The sequence below is a fragment of the Ranitomeya imitator genome, chromosome 4, assembly GCF_032444005.1.
Source record: "Ranitomeya imitator isolate aRanImi1 chromosome 4, aRanImi1.pri, whole genome shotgun sequence".
NCBI classification, from domain to species: Eukaryota; Metazoa; Chordata; class Amphibia; order Anura; family Dendrobatidae; genus Ranitomeya; species Ranitomeya imitator.
Genome location: NC_091285.1, coordinates 373900427 through 373918563, shown reverse-complemented (window position 1 = coordinate 373918563; position 18137 = coordinate 373900427). Strand labels below are relative to the sequence as shown.

At 45.0% G+C, this 18137-nt stretch overlaps 1 protein-coding gene across 1 annotated transcript in view; it reads left to right on the top strand.

Moving 5' to 3' along the window:
- Positions 1–18137, top strand: part of SEMA3A (semaphorin 3A) — a 372399-nt gene that overhangs the window by 39866 nt on the left and 314396 nt on the right. The window lies entirely within an intron of this gene.

The window sequence follows — 18137 nt, the reverse complement described above, 5'->3', positions numbered from 1 at the left end:
TACGCTGTTTAGCGATCAGGTTAATACTTTTTTTTAATTGATAGATCGGGCGATTCTGAGCGCGGCGATACCAAATATGCGTAGATTTGATATTTTTTTATTGATTTATTTTGATTGGGGTGAAAGGGGGGTGATTTAAACTTTTATGTTTTTTTTATTTTTTTCACATTTTTTTAAACTTTTTTTTTTAACTTTTGCCATGCTTCAATAGCCTCCATGGGAGGCTAGAAGCAGGCACAACGCGATCGGCTCTGCTACATAGCAGCGATCTGCTGATCGCTGCTATGTAGCAGAAATGGAGGTGTGCTGTGAGCGCCGACCACAGGGTGGCGCTCACAGCCACCGGCGATCAGTAACCATAGAGGTCTCTGGGACCTCTATGGTTACAATATACAAGCATCGCCGACCCCCGATCATGTGACTGGGTCGGCGATGACGTCATTTCCGGCCGCCCGGCCGGAAGCGGTAGTTAATTGCCGCTGTCTGCGTTTGACAGCGGCATTTAACTAGTTAATAGGTGCGGGCAGATCGCGATTCTGCCAGCGCCTATCACGGGCACATGTCAGCTGTTCAAAACAGCTGACATGTCCCGGCTTTGGTGCGGGCTCACCGCGGAGCCCTGCATCAAAACAGGGGAGCCGGCATCGGACGGTATAGTACGTCCGATGCCGGTAAGGGGTTAAGCTAGAGCTGTTCATAAAAGTTACTACACATGCAAAAGTCTTTGTGAGTTCCTCTGTCTTCAAGCGCACCATTGGCCGGGACAGTGTTCTGGACTACGAGCAACTTACACACATTTGGCAGCAGATACTCCAGCATTCGCTATTTATCCTCCCCCTGGAGGATCTAAAGACACACTATAACTTCACTGGACCATTGCAGTATATTGTCATCAGGTCAGAGGAACTTGCGAAGACTCTTACATGTGTAGTAACTTTTATGAACAGCTCTAGCTTCAACCTTACACATCGTGCGGCTATGATCCCGACATCCAGACCAACTATCATGGGGTGCCTGCGGCGATGATTGCCATCATTGACAGCATTTATTTGACAATTTTGCTTTATATCTAAATTAGTCTATTATATCTGCAGTGCAGTGCATAACTTTACAACCAAGGCCAGTTTTAATAGAGTAAAGTCTGAAATATTGATTGCAAAGGGTTAAGAAGTGGACAAGTGTAGACTAATCATTCCATGAGTTTGGAGATGAAAAAATAAGAGACCAGTAAGTAAATAGCAGTAGAGGATGGGTAAATAGATTTTTTTTTTTTTTAAATAATGTGGTGTGGTGCAGTGACCCACGTTACAGACAGGGGGCACTGTGTGTGCGCTTCAATATGCGCTTGGAGGCATAAATGTGATGAAACAGTCACTGGCAGAGTTGTGAATGGCCGATATGTGTTGCAGAGGGAGTCTGCGTGGTAAGACTGATGCAATTTTGTTGTTCTGGGACCTGTAGTCCCTCAAGAGTTTGTATAGCTATGAAGGGAGACTTACTAGGCTAATTATGTGAGATGGGCGGGACAAACTAGCCACACATCCACACTCCCACCCAGGGGCGTGGTTAAAAGGTATATAATGTGACCAGGCTGTGGGATCCGTTTGTTCCTGTGTTTGGATCTGAATGGTCCAAGTGCAAGGCCCTGGAAGCCTGTGTTGGAAATCCTGGGAATTCCTGAATAGCACATGGTTGGGCTTTGGCACTGAGTAGCCTGTGTGCTGTAGGACCTGGACAGTCAGTGTTGGAGGCTCCTGGGTGTGGAGTCATCCTGTGCAGCAGGAGCTCCTAAGAGGTAACCCCTGGTATTGGGAAAAGAACTGTGTGCGCTAACATAGGGCAGTTGCTGAACTGTGCAGTCATCTGGTGTCTGGAGAGGGATACCAGTGTGACCACTGAAGGCTATGTAAAGCCGTATGTGATATGTAACATGGCCTACAGTGGTTTATGCTGAGAGTATAATAAACCACATGGACTGTTTATGTGAAAGACCGTGCCTGACTGCGTTAATCCCGTGACAAGCGAGGGTCCCCCCAAGACACGTAGTGGGTGAAACGCTACAGTGGTTATGATGGTATGTTTGAAAGAGGAATAAAGGATACAAGTAGAAATATTTTAGTTGGGTGGATGGTGATGATCAGGAATAAATACTGGAATTCTTGTGAAGAAATAGGGTCACTGGTACAGGTAGTAGGTCTCTTCAGACTTCAAATAATATAGAACTGATAGGGTTAAAAATAAAATACTTATTATTGGCCTATTCACCATTTGTCATTTAGTCTCATCTGCCTGCTCGGTCATCAGATCAGTAATTGGATTTGTCTTGGCATCGCAAGAATGATTTTGGTGAATCTTTACAAAACAATTTGCTCTTCTCTAGTTAGTCATCTATTGTATTTTACAATTAATATATCTATCACACTTATGCTATTTGTGTAGCTTGTTTACCTATTAACTAGGCTATCATTAAATTGGTTTTGTTGTAGGCACATAATTTGGTGGATACATTTTTTTAAAAATATGGAATGAAAAAAAAGTTAATTTATCCCATACATTTTCAATCTATTCTATCATGGCATAATTCAAATTAAAGAGACCGTTAGCATAACATAGACCACTGTTGTAATCTGTACATTTTCTGCATTATGTGCTTTCAATAAGCTTGGTGTATTCAGACAATAACATTTTTTGCCATGGAAAATATTTAAGATCAATTGTAGTTTTATTTCGCAGGTGTAAATGTGAACATGTACATATGTTTAAGGTCATTATTTCTACTAGGTGAGGGCACTTTGCAGACTCCGCTTCGGCACTACTCTCACTGTGGCTGCTATGTATAAGGGACCGCTTGCGCACTGTAGACTCCATTGATACTTAAAGAAGGTCCATTCACAATGTATTGTGTATGGATATTAACAGCTTTGTCAGCTATTTTCGGTACCAATTTCCTACATGAAGGCAATAAAATAAGGTATTACAATATTTATCCAAATTACATTTTCAACTAAAAAAAAAAGATACAAAAATTGTTTAGTTACTCCATAAATTGTGAGTTGCAGAAGAAAAAAGGGATAAATGCAGTTTTATGTAAAAGAATTGGTGAATATTTAATCACAACCCCCCCCACACACACACACACACACCTCAGCCATGACTGTTGATCTAATGCTTAGTGACTTTAGTCGGGTATATCTTTACATAAACTTTTGTATATAATATACACCTATGATTCAATGTTCATACAAAGAAATTGGTGGATATGTTGATTCACACCACTGTATCAGTAAATTGCCAGCATTTCAGTCTCAACCAACTTGGAATTGCTGCTTTTTGGCAGAGTTCCCAAATTTAATTTGATGGAAATATTTCTGAAAATTTGGGATCGCCCTAGCAAATTCAGGACCATTGGCAACTATGATTATTGTCATGTAAGGGTATAGTTTGCTGTTCTATACATCTGAATGAGGTTTGCAAAAATCTATGCCAATTCTGCAGGAACATCCTTATTTTAGAATAATGGACTGCAAGTGTGACACCCCAGGGTCCTGGTTGTCACAGTGGCATTGCTTTCCTCATGGGGAGAGTGATGTCACCCAATAGAAGAGATCTTCCTCAGCTTCCATGCGTAACACAAGCAAACAACATGTTCACACTCCAGGCAAGAAGTGGGAGCTCTGATCCAGCTTGCGGTGGTCTGGAGGGAAAGTTGGTCAGTTCCTGACAGGGAGTGCCAGACAGCAGACTGGAGCAGTCTGAGGCAGAGACGTGTGAGGGACCGTGCAGCCAGAGGTTCTGCAGCTCCTGGATAGTGATACACAGAAGGAAAGAACAGATTTGTAGTGAGCATGCAGGAGAGCGAAGCACAGGAGAGTGACAACTGGGTAGGAAAGCTGCGATTGGGTTACTTCCCTGCAGAGCGCAGACATCGGTAGACCGGAAGACCGAGGTTATGTCAGAATCTAAGAGGCACAGCAGAAACTGGCAGGACAGCTGGACTACATGTAACCTGGCTGCCCTAATACCCAGGAGACACAGTGGTGCATAGAGCCCGAGTCATTATTATTTATTTATATAGCACCAATAATTCCATGGTGCTGTACATGAGAAAAGGAGTTACATACAAGGTTATAGATAACATTTACAGTAAATAAATTTGCAATGACAGACTGGTACAGAGGGGAGAGGACCCTGTCCTTGTGGACTTACATTCTACGGGTCATGATAGATACCCTGTAAAAAGACTTGAGCCACCTGTCATACGGGTTAGTGTACCACCTTTATGAAGGACAGACAGAACTGTGAGAACCTTGATAGAAGCCACATGCAGCAAGGGACTATACTAAAGTGCTGGTAGAAAGGCTTTCATCTCCACCTGTTAAAGGGGACTCTGAAATTGCTTCCAAGCCGGTCGGACCCTGCCTGTACCTGTGATCTAGTGCCCTGGACTGTGGATACCTGAAGTCTCCAGTAAACCAGGTAAAGAGACTGCAAACCTGTGTCCTCCATTCTTTACTGCACCACTCACCATCCTCATCTACATATCGGGAGCCCTGGTCACCTACTTCACCTGTGAGAAGTTATACCATCTTAGCTGCCATAACATCACCCAAGAGGTCCCCTTTAAGCAGTGTCAATCCCCACTGACCGAATAACACAGGTGGAATCACAAGCACAAACTTTATTTAACACCCCTTTAAAGACATTCCCATTAGGGTTGAGCAAAACGGGTCGGCCATTTTCAGAAGTCGCCGACCTTTGGCAAAGTCGGGTTTCATGAAACCCGACCCGATCCCTGTGTGGGGTCGGCCATGAGGTCGGTGATCTTCGCACAAAAGTTGCGTTTCATTCTGATACCGCTAGTGTCGGATATCGGCCGATATTTGCGGTATCGGAATCCATATTTATGTGTAAAATAAAGAATAAAAAATAGGGATATACTCACCCTCGGACGCGCCCTGGTACTAACCGCTGTAACCGGCAGCTTCCATTCCTAAGAATGAGCGCGTGAAGGACCTTTGATGATGTCGCGGCTTGTGATTGGTCGCGTGAGCGGTCACATGAGCGGTCACGCGACCAATCACAAGCCGCGACATCATCGAAGGTCCTTCACGCGCTCATTCTTAGGAAGGAAGGCTTCCGGTTAGTACCAGGGCGCGTCCGAGGGTGAGTATATCCCTATTTTGTATTTTTATTCTTTATTTTACACATAAATATGGATCCCAGGGCCTGAAGGAGAGTTTCCTCTCCTTCAGACCCTGGGAACAATTAGTATCCCATTGCACTGCATTGGGTTTTGTGTTTCGGCCGACCCCCGATCCCAACTTTTTAATAGGATCGGCCGATTTCACTCGACCCGACTTTTGAGAAAGTCGGGTTTCGTGAAACCCGACCCGACCCTAAAAAAACAAAAGTCGCTCAACCCTAATTCCCATTACTTGAGCGCCCAGGGCCATGGACCAGGTCGCCACCACCGTGACATCCCCCTTTAAGTACAGGACCCGGTACTGAGTACCCCACAGCCCTGGCGGGTGACTGAAACATTTACAGAACCTTTTGCAGCATGTGAATTTATACAAAGCAACTATTGCAGCAACTAAATGTTGTGACTGAGCCTCACACGGGGATAAACAAACCAGGGGAAATGCTAAACCTGCATAGCACAGGTTAATATACAGGCTAGGCAAATCCCCAAAACTGGCCCTCATTTCACCCTGCCTTACTGCAGAGGTTGGTACCCTAAAATTATGCAATGATGCTCCCTCAACGTCGGCTGACCCTGAGTGTCTTTGACTGCACCCTCAACTATACACAGAGTGTAACTCAAAGCAACAACAGAATGTGGTGTGCACAGACAGGGTGAGATACGGGGCTGAAGATGTGTTCAAACAGTCCTATGTGAAAAATGGAAAAAAAGAGAAGAACCCAAAAAGACCTTCAGTTTACGTAAAAAAAATCCCTAGACCCTGAATGAAATAAAATGGCAGAAGTGGCTGAGAAGGGGGAATACACAAATAAAACTTAGGAGAAGCAATAGAGAAAACTTCAGCAAGATAATCTTTCATTGGGGGACTGGGACTCCATAAATCCATCTAAGGCCAGGGTCACACTTGCGAGTTCGATGCGAGAAACTCACATCAATACCCGGCACTGCCGCCGGCACTCGGAACTGGAGCGTTCAGCTGCATAGAAATAAATGCCGGGTATTGATGCTAGAGACTTGCTCGAGTTTCTCGCATTGAACTCGCAAGTGTGACCCCAACCTAACTGGGAATATAGCCAGCAAACACCGTATGTGCCAAGAGATTGTAACTAGCCCCTCCCAAACTGTGATGAGACAAACCAATACTAGGAAGTAAAAACAACTGCATAGAAGGAACACGTTAAAGACAAGAGCATTATCATCAGTTGGACTGAGAAAATACAGGCTGTGGTCCAGCATGGAGGCAAACTAACCCACGAGTCCTGGAGTCGAGCCATGACACTAAAAACTTTAAAGGCCAAACTGTATATTTAGATTGACAAAGACCTCTAGCAAGTTTTATCATAGACTGACTACTTAAAGTAAATAATCTGTAAATAAAGTTTAGAAATGGAGAAAATTTCAGGAAAATTATGTATAGTAAATATAAAAATATACTTGAAAGAGTATACTACACTAGTTCTTCATTTCCTGTACATTTTTTCTTTGTCAGAGTAGATGGATCTTTAAGCTTGCCTGCATTACTATGAAATATTATCTGTTCAAGGTCACATTGATATCTGACCATGAAGGTGTGTGCTGCTTTCATGATGGAGGATTGTGGATGTCTGCAGTTTTACAAGTGGTTGTGTATCTTTGCCAGACACTTTCCTGAAGTTAATGATGTGCAAGAAACTGTAACATATTGGAATATATATATATATATATATATATATATATATATATATATTTTCCATGTGTCTTAAATGGCAACCTTTTATGTTATATATGTGGCAAACATATATTTCACTCATATAATCATTTATGTTCCAGAACTTCAGCAGGTTGTAAATGCTTAAGTTTTAATCAGATGAAAGATCGGTTCAATGCTGCTTATATTCAATTTGTTATATTTTCTGACACCTTAAAAACGTAGTACATTGCAACATGTTTTAACTCTAAATCTAATATACAGCAAAAAGCTTGATTTATTGTAAAATAATGAGGAGAAATTATCTTTGAAGGCTTCACTGCCTGCGTTTATTGAAAGCATATTTTACCTGTGGGCAGCCAAATTGCAACAATATTTAAAAGGCCATTTGACTTACCTAAAAGGAACCAATCCTAGCAAGAAAATATTTGACTAGAGGATATTAGTGTGTCTGAATGGTTTGATAATCAGTATGGGGTACCATGTGAATATGTTCCATATGCTGCATGCTGAAACCATCATTTAACAGTAATATAACACTCACTGATGGAGGTCAGTACACTTTCAGTTGAACACTGCTCATAAAAATAATGGACAATAAGCAGGGAAATTTTTTGAAAGTTTTAACAAACAATGTAATAAATATTCATTTTATAAGTCACTTAATTATGTAGATATCCCCTATAAGCATAGCTTCCTCTTCTTTTACTGTTTTGCGACATGAAGTTAAGATTTTTTACTAATGGAACACCTGATCTGAGTTTGTCATAAAGAGACCTTTTTCTCATTTAAATGTCAAGCTCGATCCTTTTTTTTTATAATCTGGTTCCATTTATAAAGTTTTAAGAAAAAAAGCTTTGTTCTCAGTATAGTTGTGCTGGCAATCAAATAAATCTTGTTGTGTGGCAGAAGAAATAATCAAAAAACATCTTACATCTATTAAGTTTTGTAATCAGAATTAAATTGTGTACTCTGAGTAGATTGTTATTGAAAAATGGACGGTAGATGTATTTAATTTATAGAACAATTGATAAAAATGCCCACGTTTAGCTTACATAGAATAGGTACATAATTAATGCGATAAAAATTTTTTTTATGCATTCTATATAAACATATACATTTTTAATTTGATGTAAAATCCGGGAAACACCATACCACAGACGTCTATGTTCCATATTATGAGTGAAGGGTTAATAGCACCATCTCAGAAAAAAAAAAAATCTAAAAAACTGTCAGTTGTTCAATTGCTGATTAAAAAATGTCCCCAAAGGAACTTCTTTGTTGTGCTCTCAATATTTGTCCTACGGCACAAAGTTTTCTCTGTGCCCCATGAGCCTACAAACATGGTAAAAAACATTCTATTTGTTAGACAGATTAATACAAATCATCAGTTTAAATTTTGTCTATGTATATTCTGTGGACGGTAATACCAGGATACCCTACCAATCTCCTGAAGCAAACCTATATTTCGATCAGTGTTACAGTAATTCTGGAATATAGAACGTGTACAATATCCACGTTAACCTATCACTTGCCAAATTAGCAATTTTCATTTTACGGATTTTTCAGAAAAGGGCATCCCAATATTCAATTAAAAATGACAATGACATGATTTCCTATTTTGAAAACATTCATTTTACAAACACAACACAAAAAATTGGACCTAATTATAAAAATTATAAAATCTTAGTTGCTAGAAGCAAAAGATTAGGCGTCCCAAAAAAGGATCATTTAAAAATGTTATATGGCACTCTACTAATGTAGGTAGAATTTAATTGTTGGCTCAATAACTAAGACCACTACATACTTGGCGGTTGACAGCCAGCTCTTGTTCCTGATGCAGTCTCTGATAGCTGCATATAAAGGGATTCTGTCACCTCCAAAAACACTCTTTAGCTGTAGATGTGATGGTAATTTGAAGGTAAATAGTCTGGTTGGCTTACTAGAGGAGCAGGTACAGGGAGAATATAAAATTATATTCTTCCTGCAGCCTCTTGCTTCCACTCATCAAGACGGAGCAGGGGGCACATATAATCTCTGCTCACTATACAGTAAGCATGCTGTAATTACCACCTGACACACTGACCATCAACTATGCACACACTTTGCAGGCTGACAATCAATGTGCCGTTGATTAATTACGCACACTCCTTGTAGAGTGAGTGGTGACTGTTCCTTTTGTGCCTGATTCCTGGAAGCAAATGGCTGCAGGTAGAATATAATTTTATTTTTGACATGTAGCTGCTGGTTCAGTAAGCCTGCCAGACATGATTTAAATGTTATCTACCAACAGATTACTGAAATATCTGCAAGTAAACAGCATTTTCAGAGGCAAATTATTCCCTTTAAGTGAAGAGATCTTGTCCTCATATGACCATTCTGGCATCTATCATCCACTCTGGCATGACCTTGGAGTGCCAAAGGGCTACCATGACAACTATTGCCACCGTCTTTGCCCTCCTACAAAGCCTAGCCGTAGGGTACAGATTATCTCTTGTACATACTGCAATACTGTGGTATTGCGATACATAGAACAAGCAATGGTTGTATCCAGAATGCATATATCAATGATTAGAGAGCCAGCATATGCGCCACCATGTCTGCTGTTCTGGACGTCTATAAGACCTTTATCGAATATCCTATACATATACCATAAATATCTTTAAAGAGATAACCCATTTACCTCATTGTCAGCAGTACAGAATAAAAAAATATAATATTGATAATTAGAGTTGAGCGACCTTGACCTTTTTAGAGTCGAGCCGGGTTTCGCGAAACCCGACTATCTCAAAAGTCGGGTCGAGTGAAATCGGCCGATTATGACGTAAAGTCGGGATCGACCGAAACACGAAACCCAATGCAAGTCAATGGGGCAGCATAGTCGGCAGTGAGTGGGGGCCAGGAAAACACCTAGAGTGCCCATTTTAATGTCAAAACCATCCATTCTTCTTAATGAAGCTTGTCAAGCGTAATTTACCTTATAATAATTGGAAGGCATTTGAAATTGGGGGTCATTTGGCTAAAGTTGTGGTGGGTAGGGCTGGTTCAAGTAATTAGTGGGCCCAGGAAATCTGGACCACGTCACGGCAGTGGAGCAGGGAGAGGTAAGTATTTCAACTTTGCAAGTGCTGTGAACCTGAGCAAGCAGGGGGGCCCACTCGTTGGCATTGGCACTGGCACAGGGCCCCTCAAAGTACAGCGGTGTGTTTGCACGGCGGGGGCGCCTCCCACCGGCAGCAACACTTTTGCGTACTATGAGAGGCCCTGTGCCAGTGACGTCGCCAACTAGTATTCCTCCCCCCACCTGATGAAGGAACCTGCACTTTCATCTGCACCTTCCTCTTTGTCCCAGTGAAAGGTGGTATGGTATGCGGGAAGAGCAACCTGACTTTCAGCAGGGTCACAATGTTGTTGTGTAGCGTGCACGGGGAATGTTGCGTTATGGGTCAATGTACCAGCAGACTCATCTATCACTGGCTGGGCAATGGGCAGGATGAGGAGGAAACACAGATATAGGCCCAAAGAATAAAGTTGGCTAAATGCAGTTCAAAATTGGTAACACAGGAATAACCAGGGGGCATTGCAGTGGAGGACAACTGGAATGAGAGGCTGACACAGAGAGTAGGCCCAAATCAGTAAGTAGTCGAAATGCAGTTCAAAATTGGCAACCGTAGTAAACAGGCGGCACAGCTTTGTTCAGTGGAGGAGAACAGCAAGGAGTGGCAGACACCGATAGTAGGCCCCAACCCAACTAGTAGGCCAAATGCAGTCTAACATTAACAACTACTTAACGAGCGCCTGAAAACGGAATTTCAGGACAGGAAACCAGGAGAACAGCAAGGAGTGGCAGACACCGATAGTAGGCCCCAAACCAACTAGTACGCCAAATGCAGTTGTTCCGTTTAACCACAATTTAATGAGAGCCTGAAGATAGAAGTTCAGGAAAGGCAACCTGGAGAACACCTTGGAGTGGAACACACCATCTCTCTACACCCCATACCCAATTTGCAGGCCTAATGCAGTGTAGTTTCCAAGAACTACTAAACGAGAGCCGGAAGATCGAAGCTCAGGAAAGGCAACCTGGAGAACACCTTGGAGTGGAACACACCATCTCTCTACACTTCATACCCAATTTGTAGGCCTAATGCAGTGTAGTTTCCAAGAACTACTAAACGAGAGCCGGAAGATCGAAGCTCAGGAAAGGCAACCTGGAGAACACCTTGGAGTGGAACACACCATCTCTCTACACCCCATACCCAATTTGTAGGCCTAATGCAGTGTAGTTTCCAAGAACTACTAAACGAGAGCCGGAAGATCGAAGCTCAGGAAAGGCAACCTGGAGAACACCTTGGAGTGGAACACACCATCTCTCTACACCCCATACCCAATTTGTAGGCCTAATGCAGCATAGTTTCCAACAACTACTAAACGAGAGCATGAAGATCGAAGCATTGGCGAGGAAACCTGGGGAACACCTTGGAGTGGAACACACCATCTCTCTACACCCCATACCCAATTTGTAGGCCTAATGCAGCGTAGTTTCCAACAACTACTAAACGAGAGCCGGAAGATCGAAGCTTAGGAAAGGCAACCTGGAGAACACCTTGGAGTGGAACACACCATCTCTCTACACCCCATACCCAATTTGTAGGCCTAATGCAGCGTAGTTTCCAACAACTACTAAACGAGAGCATGAAGATCGAAGCATTGGCGAGGAAACCTGGGGAACACCTTGGAGTGGAACACACCATCTCTCTACACCCCATACCCAATTTGTAGGCCTAATGCAGCGCAGTTTCCAACAACTACTAAACGAGAGCCGGAAGATCGAAGCTCAGGGAAGGCAACCTGGAGAACACCTTGGAGTGGAACACACCATCTCTCTACACCCCATACCCAATTTGTAGGCCTAATGCAGCGTAGTTTCCAACAACTACTAAACGAGAGCATGAAGATCGAAGCATTGGCGAGGAAACCTGGGGAACACCTTGGAGTGGAACACACCATCTCTCTACACCCCATACCCAATTTGTAGGCCTAATGCAGCGTAGTTTCCAACAACTACTAAATGAGAGCCGGAAGATCGAAGCTCAGGAAAGGCAACCTGGAGAACACCTTGGAGTGGAACACACCATCTCTCTACACCCCGTACCTAATTTGTAGGCCTAATGCAGTGTAGTTTCCAAGAACTACTAAACGAGAGCCGGAAGATCGAAGCTCAGGAAAGGCAACCTGGAGAACACCTTGGAGTGGAACACACCATCTCTCTACACCCCATACCCAATTTGTAGGCCTAATGCAGCGTAGTTTCCAACAACTACTAAACAAGAGCATGAAGATCGAAGCATTGGCGAGGAAACCTGGGGAACACCTTGGAGTGGAACACACCATCTCTCTACACCCCATACCCAATTTGTAGGCCTAATGCAGTGTAGTTTCCAACAACTACTAAACGAGAGCATGAAGATCGAAGCTCAGGAAAGGCAACCTGGGGAACACCTTGGAGTGTAACAAGCCCTCTCTCTACACCACGGAAGGGCTGATTCTTAGGAAGGAAGGCTGTCGGAAAGAAGCAGGGCGCGTCCGAGGGTGATTATATTCTTATTAGGTATATACTCACCCTCGGACGCGCCCTGCTTCTTTATTTGTAATGAATGTTTATTTGCAATGTTGTTTTGACTTACTCTATTTTTTTGGTAAATAATGATTTTATTATTTTCATTGTTTTGCATCTTCTTGGCAATAATATAAAGAAGACGCGACAGGACAACACTCGGTGGATGCCAGATCTGTGTTTTAAATTGAAAAAAACTTTCAGTTAACTACTTGCAGGAGAAAGTTATTGTAGCTGGTGGCCATTTTTAGTACTGTACCAGATTTTTGTTGTATGTGTTTGTTTTTAATGTTAAAATGTCTGCATTTGATATCTCTCCAGTATTTTCTTTTTTATAAGCAAAATACTTATTTTTATATTTTCTGATGTTGGTTCAAGGGGTACATGGGCAGCAGTAGACAGGTCAGTGGAGGCCTAGTGGAAGGAGGGACCGCAGACAGGCTTCGAAGCCCTAACATAATAAATTGGGCTGGCTGTAGGCAATTTAAAATTGGTTCCAGGGGCACACGGGCGGCAGTAGACAGGTCAGTGGAGGCCTAGTGGAAGGAGGGACCGCAGACAGGCTTCGAAGCCCTAACATAATAAATTGGGCTGGCTGTAGGCAATTTAAAATTGGTTCCAGGGGAACACGGGCAGCAGTAGACAGGTCAGTGGAGGCCTAGTGGAAGGAGGGACCGCAGACAGGCTTCGAAGCCCTAACATAATAAATTGGGCTGGCTGTAGGCAATTTAAAATTGGTTCCAGGGGAACCCGGGCAGCAGTAGACAGGTCAGTGGAGGCCTAGTGGAAGGAGGGACCGCAGACAGGCTTCGAAGCCCTAACATAATAAATTGGCCTGGCTGTAGGCAATTTACAATTGGTTCCAGGGGAACACGGGCGGCAGTAGACAGGTCAGTGGAGGCCTAGTGGAAGGAGGGACCGCAGACAGGCTTCGAAGCCCTAACATAATAAATTGGGCTGGCTGTAGGCAATTTAAAATTGGTTCCAGGGGAACACGGGCAGCAGTGGCCTGGTCAGTGTAGTAGTAGTGGAAAAACGGGCCGCAGACAGGCTTCGAAGGCCTAACATAACAAAAATTGGGATGTAGGCAATTTACAATTGGTTCCAGGGGAACACGGGCAGCAGTAGACAGGTCAGTGGAGGCCTAGTGGAAGGAGGGACCGCAGACAGGCTTCGAAGCCCTAACATAATAAATTGGCCTGGCTGTAGGCAATTTACAATTGGTTCCAGGGGAACACGGGCGGCAGTAGACAGGTCAGTGGAGGCCTAGTGGAAGGAGGGACCGCAGACAGGCTTCGAAGCCCTAACATAATAAATTGGGCGGGCTGTAGGCAATTTAAAATTGGTTCCAGGGGAACCCGGGCAGCAGTAGACAGGTCAGTGGAGGCCTAGTGGAAGGAGGGACCGCAGACAGGCTTCGAAGCCCTAACATAATAAATTGGGCGGGCTGTAGGCAATTTACAATTGGTTCCAGGGGAACACGGGCGGCAGTAGACAGGTCAGTGGAGGCCTAGTGGAAGGAGGGACCGCAGACAGGCTTCGAAGCCCTAACATAATATATTGGGCGGGCTGTAGGCAATTTAAAATTGGTTCCAGGGGAACCCGGGCAGCAGTAGACAGGTCAGTGGAGGCCTAGTGGAAGGAGGGACCGCAGACAGGCTTCGAAGCCCTAACATAATAAATTGGGCTGGCTGTAGGCAATTTAAAATTGGTTCCAGGGGAACCCGGGCAGCAGTAGACAGGTCAGTGGAGGCCTAGTAGAAGGAGTGACCGCAGACAGGCTTCGAAGGCCTAACATAAGAAAAATGTCAATACAATGCTATTGACAGTGCCAGGCATTGAAGGATGTCAGCGCATAGACTAAACATTGGTGGAGCTGTGAGAGAAAATTTTGCAAGTGGTAGAGCACTGTTTGACCTGGGGGGGGACTGTCTTGTGGCCGGCGGTACAGGCCCAGGGCCCCTCATATTACAACGGTGTGTCTGACGTTGGGTGCGCACCACCACCGCCAGACACTTTATTGTACTATGAGGGACCTAGTGGCAGTGCCGTCGACCAAAAGCGGGCACACCCACCTCTTCAGACAAACAGTACTCTCACGGGTGCTGGCGCCAAGTGGCGATACCACGGCCCCGTGTGGGGACTTTGGCCATTTAGGGAGGTGTTAACATGTCGGATGCTGGACAATCAGGTGCTGCAAATTATGAGATTGGAAAAGTCGTTCAGAATAGTCCACAGGCAAGACCTTTACATAGGAAAGCTAGGTGTCAGCCGGGCAAGGTGGGGCAAAAGATTTCGAAATCCAGTTGTGGTTCATTTTAATGAAGGTTAGATCATCTACATTTTGGGTAGCCAGACGAGTCCTTTTTTCTGTTAGTATTGAACCTGCAGCACTGAATACTCTTTCTGATAGGACACTAGCTGCCGGGCAAGCAAGCTCCTGCAATGCATATTCTGCCAATTCTGGCCAGGTGTCTAATTTTGATGCCCAGTAATCAAATGGGAATGACGGTTGAGGGAGAACGTCAATAAGGGATGAAAAATAGTTAGTAACCATACTGGACAAATGTTGTCTCCTGTCACTTTGAATTGATGCTGCAGTACCTGTCCTGTCTGCGGTCATAGCAAAATCACTCCACAACCTGGTCAGAAAACCCCTCTGGCCAACGACACTTCTGATTTCTGCCCCTCTAACACCTCTGGTCTGCTGGCCCCTGCAGCTCGTGTTAGAACGATCACGGTCACTGTGTGCAGGGAATGCCAGAAGCAAACGGTCAACAAGAGTTGATTGTTTGGTTGCTAATATTAGTTCCAAGTTCTCATGTGGCATTATATTTTGCAATTTGCCTTTATAGCGAGGATCAAGGAGGCAGGCCAACCAGTAATCGTCATCGTTCATCATTTTTGTTATGCGTGTGTCCCTTTTGAGGATACGTAAGGCATAATCCGCCATGTGGGCCAAAGTTCCAGTTCTCAAATCTGTGGTTGTGCTTGGTTGAGGGGCAGTTTCAGGCAAATCCACGTCACTTGTGTCCCTCCAAAAACCAGAACCCAGCCTTGCCGCGCCAACAATTTCCAGTGGCCCCGGAAAAGGTTCCTCATTAAAAATATAATCATCCCCATCATCCTCCTCGTCCTCCTCCTCCTCTTCGCCCGCTACCTTGTCCTGTACACTGCCCTGGCCAAACAATGGCTGACTGTCATCAAGGCTTTCCTCTTCCTCAGCTGCAGACGCCTGATCCTTTATGTGCGTCAAACTTTGCATCAGCAGACGCATTAGGGGGATGCTCATGCTTATTATGGCGTTGTCTGCACTAACCAGCCGTGTGCATTCCTCAAAACACTGAAGGACTTGACACATGTCTTGAATCTTCGACCACTGCACACCTGACAACTCCATGTCTGCCATCCTACTGCCTGCCCGTGTATGTGTATCCTCCCACAAAAACATAACAGCCCGCCTCTGTTCACACAGTCTCTGAAGCATGTGCAGTGTTGAGTTCCACCTTGTTGCAACGTCTATGATTAGACGATGCTGGGGAAGGTTCAAAGAACGCTGATAGGTCTGCATAAGGCTGGAGTGTACGGGCGAACGGCGGATATGTGAGCAAAGTCCACGCACTTTGAGGAGCAGGTCGGATAACCCCGGATAACTTTTCAGGAAGCACTGCACCACCAGGTTTAAGGTGTGAGCCAGGCAAGGAATGTGTTTCAGTTGGGAAATGGAGATGGCAGCCATGAAATTCCTTCCGAATCACTCACTACCTTGCCTGCCTCAAGATCTACAGTGCCCAGCCACGACTGCGTTTCTTTCTGCAAGAACTCGGACAGAACTTCCGCGGTGTGTCTGTTGTCGCCCAAACACTTCATAGCCAATACAGCCTGCTGACGTTTGCCAGTAGCTGCCCCATAATGGGAGACCTGGTGTGCAACAGTGGCAGCTGCGGATGGAGTGGTTGTACGACTGCGGTCTGTGGACGAGGTCTCGCTTCTGCAGGAGGACGAGGAGGAGGAGGGGGTGCGAATGGCTACAGCCAACTGTTTCCTAGACCGTGGGCTAGGCAGAACTGTCCCAAACTTGCTGTCCCCTGTGGACCCTGCATCCACCACATTTACCCAGTGTGCCGTGATGGACACGTAACGTCCCTGGCCATGCCTACTGGTCCATGCATCTGTTGTCAGGTGCACCTTTGTGCTCACAGATTGCCTGAGTGCATGGACGATGCGCTCTTTAACATGCTGGTGGAGGGCTGGGATGGCTTTTCTGGAAAAAAAGTGTCGACTGGGTAGCTCGTAGCGTGGTACAGCGTAGTCCATCAGGGCTTTGAAAGCTTCGCTTTCAACTAACCGGTAGGGCATCATCTCTAACGAGATTAGTCTAGCTATGTGGGCGTTCAAACCCTGTGTACGCGGATGCGAGGCTAAGTACTTCCTTTTTCTAACCATAGTCTCATGTAGGGTGAGCTGGACTGGAGAGCTGGAGATCGTGGAACTAGCGGGGGTGCCGGTGGACATGGCAGACTGAGAGACGGTGGGAGATGGTATTGTTGCCGCCGGTGCCCTAGATGCAGTGTTTCCTACTACGAAACTGGTGATTCCCTGACCCTGACTTCTTTGGCCTGGCAAAGAAACCTGCACAGATACTGCAGGTGGTGCAGAAAATGGTGGCCCTACACTGCCGGAAGGGATGTTGCGTTGATGACTAGCTTCATTGGCCGAGGGTGCTACAACCTTAAGGGACGTTTGGTAGTTAGTCCAAGCTTGCAAATGCATGGTGGTTAAATGTCTATGCATGCAACTTGTATTGAGACTTTTCAGATTCTGCCCTCTGCTTAAGGTAGTTGAACATTTTTGACAGATGACTTTGCGCTGATCAATTGGATGTTGTTTAAAAAAATGCCAGACTGCACTCTTTCTAGCATCGGATACCTTTTCAGGCATTGCAGACTGAGCTTTAACCGGATGGCCACGCTGTCCTCCAACAGGTTTTGACTTTGCCACGCGTTTTGGGCAAGATACGGGCCCGGCAGATGGAACCTGTTGCGATGTTGATGCCTGCTGCGGCCCCTCCTCCTCCGCTTCAGAACTGCTGCCGCCTGCACCCTGTTCCCCCAATGGCTGCCAATCGGGGTCAAGAACTGGGTCATCTATTACCTCTTGTTGTAGCTCGTGTGCAACTTCGTCTGTGTCACCTTGTCGGTCGGTGGTATAGCGTTCGTGATGGGGCAACATAGTCTCATCAGGGTCTGATTCTTGATCAGCACCCTGCGAGGGCAATGTTGTGGTCTGAGTCAAAGGACCAGCATAGTAGTCTGGCTGTGGCTGTGCATCAGTGCACTCCATGTCAGATTCAACTTGTAATGGGCATGGACTGTTAACTGCTTCACTTTCTAAGCCAGGGACGGTATGTGTAAAGAGCTCCATGGAGTAACCCGTTGTGTCGCCTGCTGCATTCTTCTCTGTTGTTGTTTTTGCTGAAGAGGACAAGGAAGCGACTTGTCCCTGACCGTGAACATCCACTAACGACGCGCTGCTTTTACTTTTACCAGTTTCACGAGAGGAGGCAAAAGAGCTAGAGGCTGAGTCAGCAAGATAAGCCAAAACTTGCTCTTGCTGCTCCGGCTTTAAAAGCG